The sequence below is a fragment of the Bidens hawaiensis genome, unplaced genomic scaffold, assembly GCF_021521415.1.
Source record: "Bidens hawaiensis isolate Kalapana, Puna unplaced genomic scaffold, B.hawaiensis_p1.1 tig00024436_1, whole genome shotgun sequence".
Lineage (NCBI taxonomy): Eukaryota > Viridiplantae > Streptophyta > Magnoliopsida > Asterales > Asteraceae > Bidens > Bidens hawaiensis.
In genome coordinates this window covers 14,540-22,928 of record NW_027505044.1, presented here as the reverse complement: position 1 = coordinate 22,928, position 8,389 = coordinate 14,540, and the positions used below count along the sequence as shown (strand labels likewise).

Here is an 8,389-nt window from a genome sequence, read left to right as displayed (position 1 = left end):
GACGTCTTCTATATCTCCAAGCCACAAGACCGGACATCGCATACTCAGTCAACATGTTGAGCCAATTCGTTTCTAACCCGCAACAAGTTCACATGGAGGCAGCAACCCGCGTATTACGCTATCTCAAAGCAACACCCGGTCAAGGAATTTTGTTACCAAAAGTGGGAGGAACAAATCTCACTGCATACTGTGATTCGGACTGGATGGGTTGCCAGTTCACTAGATGATCGCGGACAGGATACCTACTACTCTTAGGGGGAGCACCTGTGTCATGGAAATCGAAAAAGCAATCGGTAGTTTCACGTTCATCTGCAGAAGCAGAATATCGTGCGATGGCTACCACGGTAAGTGAAATACTTTGGATGAGGTGGCTCTTGAAAGAACTCGATGCTAACCAAAGTGGTTCAACCCCTTTGTTTTGCGACAATCAAGCCGCGCGTCATATTGCAATTAACCCCGTGTTTCATGAGCGTACAAAACACGTAGAAATGGACTACTATTTTGTTAGGGAGAGAGTGGAGTCATGTGAAATCAAACCTGTATGCATAGACACTAAAATGCAAATTGCGGACCTGTTTACCAAGCCTTAGGAACTCAACAATTTCTGCTGTTACTTGACAAGTTGGGCATTCGAAATCTTCACACTCCAACTTGAGGAGGAGTAATGGAAACTGTCAAGTATCTCCATAATATTCTCCCACATCTTTGACCATATCACTAGACATATTTTTAGCCCATGTTTTATAGAGCCTCTTTTGTCCTTTGTTTTTTGGTTGCATATCTCTTTGTATTTACAGCAAACTCCTTTTGTAATTTTATTTTTTGAACAATCAATTCCAATAAAAACAAAGCTATGAGCCTACCATTGGGGCAAAACGAACAATATAAACTGGAATGAGTACGTAGTCAAGTAATACATGATTATTTTTTAAATACAAATAATGTTACAATGTTATTGAAAAGTTGGTTACATGAACTTTTAGCTTCACCTTAAAAGAAATACATAATCTTCTATAGAATAAAGTAAATAGTACAACAATCTAAAAACAATTCACCCCAAATGAAATATATCACCTTCAAACTCAAACCTAGAGTACACACAAAGTAAATGAAATAGTTATTCTCCTATCATCATAGTGTTCCTTAATAATAAGGAGCAAACACACCTTGTACTTAGTAAAACCAAACCTTAACATTATCTAACACAGGGCCACAAAAATGCCCATAATCATGAAGTTTTGTGTGATAATAGGCACTATAAAATGTGATTCTTGTCCGGGTTGAAACCGCTTTGAATTTGAGAACTCCGGTTTTGAACTCACCCTTTCCTCGAGACTCGTGCTTCAGTTTAAGCGTTTCCCTAGCGGCAAAGGCCTCGACCATCATTGACCCATGACAACGGTTCTTTGCATCACCTATAGTGAATGTTAGCCTATATAACTTGTTAGGAACGGTTCGTATGATTTGGGAAATGGCTGTTTCTTGGCCTCCAACCAACTCAATGGCGGATAGCCCTGAAGGTACGACGAAGTGCTTTGAGTCCACGTATTTAACCGGTTTGAGTGATTCAACGATCCATCCGGGTAATGGAGATATTATGTCGTGTATCTTGGGGAGGAGTAGGACTCCGGTTGAGAAATTCTTGAAGACGTATGGACCAGTTTCAAAGTCACCATTTTTCACTAAATTTCCTGAAATTGTTAAGTTCGTTAGTTTTCATGTTATGTATAACACTTTAATGTTCAAATAATTAATTTTCAAACAAATGACATTAAGAAAATGTTCAATTTTAGAATACATATTGAAATGTTAAATTACCGTTAGACCAAATGCCTAACGATTGGAACTGTTGTTAAGTAAGAATCTGTTATACTTCATATAAGTTTTATGATAGATTATGCAGATGCTGTATAATATATAAAATGTAAAGATGTATATGCATTAAATCCTCTAAAATAGAAATAAGGAACATTAAGTCAATGGTCAAAGTTATTAAAGAGTTTATAATTTATTTGTCGCTCCCTTACACAATCACGTGATGTAACATGGATATGTCATATTTCCTTTGAATGGAATTTGAAATTCTGATTCTGAATATAATACAACCAAATGCATTAACAAAATAGGAAACTTAACCTGATACAAGGCCCTGGGTATACTTTAATGATAAGGGGTTAGAGCTTATTTCGCAAAGGTTAATAAGTAGAGCACTGTTTTCATCGGTTAAGGACTGGGTTAAAATTTTAACGAATTTTAAAATCGTCTACTCTTATACATAATAATAATTCAAGAATTGTTTTTAAATTAAATTACGAGGTTAAACAATTTTTTTTATAGATGATATGAAGTAAAAGGGAGTAAAGAGAAGGATGTGATGCCTACGTTAAATCAAGAGGCATGAATATATACTTCATGACCTAAATTTAAAAACGTCTCAACTGCATAACTATCTTAAAAAGTTCAAATTACTAAAATACGTTGCATGTGGCTACAAGCTATAACCATAATTACCTATCTAATATTAAATATTAACTTCAGAATAGTTAAACAACTTCCTAATATTATATTTAAGAAAGCCTGAAAGGTCTCAACTATGTACCGGTCTTAAAAGGTAGTTTAAAATACCAAATTACTAAGAGCATTCCCGGTCGATTCTCCATCTCCATCTCCATCTCCATCTCCATCTCCATCTCCATCTCCATCTCTATAATTATATTAAAAACACCATTTTTTTTCTCTCATTTTCAATTAAATAATATTTTTTTATACTTTTATCATTATCTTTTCTCTCTCCTTCACTCACAACCACTTTAAAAAACATTAAAAAATTATAGAGGTGAACAGTGTGTTTCTCCAAATTTAACCATGAACATTAACATTTTCTCTCTTCTCTTCTTACAACCACTTTTAACCATCTCTAAAAAATGGATAACTCCCTCACATAATTTGCAGAAACTACTGGAAATGCTCAAAGCTAAAGGGTATTAATCGATCCTCTTATTTTCCTTTATTTGTCATAGTTGCGTCATCTCAGTGCCAACTCAGCTTCTCATCTATCATTCAACCTCACCTTTCAATCTCTGATATGGGTTATTCTCCTCATTCTCTATCATTCCATTTAACTAAAAAGTTAAGAAAATATGTATATTTGATTGGTGGATGGGCAATAACTAGGGGTGGCAAAAGCGACCAATGGGTTAAACGGATTGTAAAATGTATAAAATAGGTTAGAATGGATCAAGCAAAAAAAAAAGAAAATGATTTAAACGGGTCAAAACGGACTGACATTTCTTGAGTTTTTTTTATTTTATTTTATGGAACGAAAAAAACGGAGAAAACTTTTTAGTTTTTGATTTACATTTCGAGTTATGATTTTTTATTTTTTATTTTTTTTGAATTTTTAAATGAGGGGTTTTTTAAATGGGTCAAAATGGGTTGAGATTTTAGAAACCCCTCACTAAAATATTCAAAAAAAAAAAATTTTAAATCATAACTTGAAATATAACTAAAAAACTAAAAAGTTTCCTCCGTATTTCTCGTTCTATAAAAAAAAAAGAAATGTCAACCCGTTTTGACCCATTTCAATCATTTTCTTTTTTTTAGTTTGACTCATTCTGACCCATTATATGCATTTCATTATGACCTATTCAACCCATGGGTCACATTTGCCACCTCTAGCCATAACCCTTCAAATGATGGGAATGACTATGGTCATTTGGTCATGTTACTAGTGGCATGGTTAGGGGTGAGGTGGTGTTCTACTGGTCTCACGCGAGCCGTGAAGCCTCCCTCACGCATACCTTACCCATTAGCCTAAATATAGTGCATGCTTCTTGTTACAAGAGATAACCATAATTTGTCCTGTCTTATAATAAATATTAACTTAAGAACACTTAAAGTTCACCCAAAATAGAAAGCATAATATAATCGCTCATGATTATCATTTATAATTTATATCCGTGATAAATCATTCTTCATTTCCCCCGCAATGTGCCGAAGAATATTGTCTTATCACATGTTTGTAATTCTTTTTTTTTCTTATTTACGGCCCAATTCCAAACAGCCTACTAGTCATAGAATAAAATTTGAACAAGTTAATATCATAATTATATTATAATTAAGATGGAAAATTGGATTTTAGTAATCTAAATCTTGACCTAGCTATTAGCCAGAACTAATCTTAACTCGGGAAATGTTTATAGATAGTCCTAACTTTAAACATATTTTCTTCCGACGATCCTACACTAACTGAAAATTAACCCCACTGGTTTTTTTATTATGCTGACTACTTAAGTCGCAAATCAGTATTAATATTTTTACCACATAAGCAGTCCATGTCATCAAAAAACTAAAGGGGTTAACTTTAAGTTAATTTGGGATCGCTGGAGAAAGTTAGGACTACTCGTAAGCAATATTTTCAGAGTTGGTATTATTCATAACCAAAATATCAAAAGTTGAGATTATTAAAATTCAATTTCCCATAATTAAATAGCCACTATATATATACTTTTTACATCTATAATCTTGGGGTTTTTTTTTGTCTAGAAATTCATCAAGACCGTTTTAAATTTTAAGCACATAACTTTGTTTCTAGCTATGATCTTAATTGTTTTCTCTTTAAACAAAAGCAACGCAATTGATAATTAATTAATCATAAACACACTAAGTTAAGATATAATACCTGCGGTGTATTTCAAAGGTGCCATCTTTTTTATTGCAATGGCATCTAAAAGAGGGCCACAAGTGGGATCCTCTTGTATCCCAGGATTATGAAAGGTAACTTTGACTATGCTACGAACAGCTTTAAAAGCATATGCATAAGTATCCCCTCCATCTGTGCTGTACAACGTCTGAATCGGAAGCTCGCCCGAGTGTCCATCGGCATGCACCATGAGTTTCTCGTCTTGAGCACACGTTCGTGTGACCGAAAATGTGAGAGAGTATGTTGAACCTGCCTCTACAGGGATGTATTGTGAAATGGACGCTTCGTTGCCTAGCCTCGCTGCATGGGTCCCACGAGGAACCGCGAAGTAAAACCCGCCTGGTTGTGGGCCACCCGAAACGTACTCGACGATGCCCTTGATTTCCCATTTGGGCAAAGAGTGATTCCCTATGATCAATGTTTTCTTGAGGTTGGATGGTTTTGGACATAGCTCAAAGTGACCATTTGGAAGCATGCCTACACAATTAATAATATTTAGTAATTTAACTATAAATATTTTGATAGAAAATTGTATATAACTAATATAGTTTTAGTTAGGGGTGAGCAACTTAACCGTCATAACCGTTAAACCGAACCATAACCGACATAACCAAACCGATTTTAATCTATAACCGACATAACGAGTGGGTCGGTTAATGAATTTTTAAAAAAATACAGGTCAGTTTTGGTTAAAGATAATTCCAAAACCGCCATAACCATACCGACCCATTTATTTAACCAACAATATATTTGGGATTAACTTCTACCAAACATATTATTGGATTATATCATTTAAAGTTTTTGGTTCAATGTTTGTTATCAAATTAAGTTGAAATTCATTGTCCTATTATATAATATCATTTTTTTATATATATTTTGTATTAATATTATGGATTATATACTTTGTAATATTATGTGATGTCGTTTTTTGTAATAATTGGTACCAAATTTTTAGGCCAATTACATTGTTTTGGTTACGGTTAACCGACCCATATCCGACTCACTATAACCTACAAAACCGATTAACTAAAACCGCTAAAACGGGTCGGTTATGGTTATGGTTATCCATTAACCGACATATCGGTTATGGTTATGGGTTTGGCTCAAAACCGTCCCAAACTGAACCATGCACACCCCTAGTTTTAGTTATCAAGAAATTAAGAAAATAGAATTAACATACCATCACGGATAGGAGTTGGAAGGGCAAGAACGGCAGTTGGAGAAGATATATTATGAGCAAAGTAAAGAACAAGGACAAGAGAAATTAAGAAAGACATTTTCAGCAAGTACAAAGGAAGTACGGGTGCGGTGTATGACTCCCTTTGCACCTTACTATTTATAAGTGGTTCCACCTATCATTATATTGGAAATAGTATATTTCTTTTTTTTTTTTTATCAATATTCTCACATCTTGTTCCATATTTAAATTGCTTGATTGGTTGTTATTGTTTCCCTTTTCTCTTTTGGCTATATATGTAATCGATTATTGATGAATGAAATAAGAACTTTTGGGCTATATATTTCTTTTTTATCAATATTCTCACATCTTGTTTCATATTTAGATTGTCACATGGGTTGTTATTGTTTCCTTTTTCTCTTTTGGGCTATATATGTAATCGATTATTGATGAATGAAATAAGGTAGCGTTTGGTATAAGGGAATGAGAGGCGGGATGGAATGTGTCATTCCAAAGGAATGAAAAAAAAAACATGTTTGGTTGTCATGTGGTAATGGAATGAACCATTCCATAGTGAATAAAATTCCTTTCAAATATAGGATTTTCATTCCTTAAGGGGTAGGTGTTTTTTTTTCACTCCTTCAAGGAATGGAATCAACAACAACAATAATGATGATGATGATGATGATAATAATAATAATATGATTATTATTCTTATATTATAATTATTATTACATTATCGAATTATTATGTTATTGCTATCAATTTTATTATATTATCATTATTTTTTATATTATAATATAACAATTATTATATTAGAGTTATTATCGCATTATCAATATTATTAAAATTATTTGACAAGTCAACGCTTCATAACACGCATGCGTGATTCAACTTTTTTATGATTATTTTTATTCACTTTAGTGGTCTCGTTGAAACGTGCAGGTCTTAAAAATGAGTTAATACGAATATTCATATTATTAATATTATTTATTACTATTACTACTAGAATAATAATAATAATAATAATAATAATAATAATAATAATAATAATAATAAAGGGATGATCATTCCATTCCTATATGGTAACCAAATATGACAATGACATGGTAATAGTTCATTTCATTCCTTGGTCCATTTCATTCTCACGTCCATTCCATTCCCTCATCCATTCCATTACGTCATACCAAACATACCCTAAGAACTTTTGGGCTATGTATTTCTTTTTTCTTTTATCAATATTCTCGCATCCTGTTTCATAAGACAAGACCAAGCCGAAGGCAGCCATGGTTGAAACCAAAAATGTTGTGTGAACAAGTCCCATACCGGGCTTAAGAAAAGAGCAATGCAAAAGCTTCTTAAATTTATTATGTGGAAACAAGAGTCAGCATGCGGTTGCAAACATGGCAGGTAGGGAGGAACCAACCATGGTAAATATCGCGGGTAGATTAAATAAAGATTTAGAATGGGTTGTTGATTCAAGTGCAACCGAGCATATTACATGTCAAGAAGATGTGCTCGAGAACTTAACTGTTGATGCCCTCGAAAGGCCTGTCATCATTCCAACTAGTGAAGCCATTCCTGTTAAAGGAAAAGGCGATTTCATATTCACGGGAGGACTAAAAATTGGAGGAGTCCTTTTTTTTTCAAATTTTACATGCAATCTCCTATCTGTTCAAAAGTTAACTAGAGATTTTCATTTTGCGGTAACGTTTCCCCCCGATTTCTTTGTTTTACAGGGATTGAAGACAGGGAACTTGATTGGAACGGGTAACTGTCGTGAAGGTCTCTATCGAATGGGGGGAATAAAGGAAGAAAAGAAGGCGATGATAGTAACAGTTAAATCATGGCACAAAAGACTTGGACATGCCTCAAATGTTAAGTTGTCTCATGTTAGCTTTCTCAAGTGTAACATTTTGAATTTTTCGTATTTGTATTCGTTTAAGTTTAAACCGATTCGGGAACATAATTCGGATCTTTCGAACTATTTAAAACTTGTATTTATTGGTATTTAACTTGGTTTAACTTATTTTATAATTTCATAACTTTCAATTATGCCAAATAGCCCTTAGAAACCTTTAAAATTGAGCAACAAGTTATTGTATCTGCTAGGGAATATTGCCAATGTTCATTCTTTGTATTTTGATCAATATATCGAAGATTTTAAGGCTCGATTTCGTCATTATTATGTTATTCGGTTACCTAAACGATTCGGTTTCTTGTCCTACAAGTTGATATACTAACTATATAAACAAATCGACATTCCAAACCCTAGAGACTACTAAAACATTGCATTCCTAGCTGTCATATACCCTATATCGATGATTTCTCTCTCATTTTTGCTTATTTACTCGAAGACTTAAAGCTGCAGTTTAACTTTGACGTTTATCTGACCTTTGACCTCGATTTCCCGTCAACTCAAGCGTTATCTGGGTAAGTTGTCAACTAATGAATTATTCATTATAACTCACTTGTCAATAAGCTTCAATCAATTTCTAAGACTAAGGGGT

The 8,389-nt window shown here is 33.6% G+C and overlaps 1 pseudogene; it reads right to left on the bottom strand.

The window, feature by feature from the left end:
• Positions 1-1,173: 1,173 nt before the first annotated feature.
• On the bottom strand, positions 1,174-5,979 carry LOC143610146 (protein TEEBE pseudogene; annotated as a pseudogene).
• Positions 5,980-8,389: the final 2,410 nt, after the last annotated feature.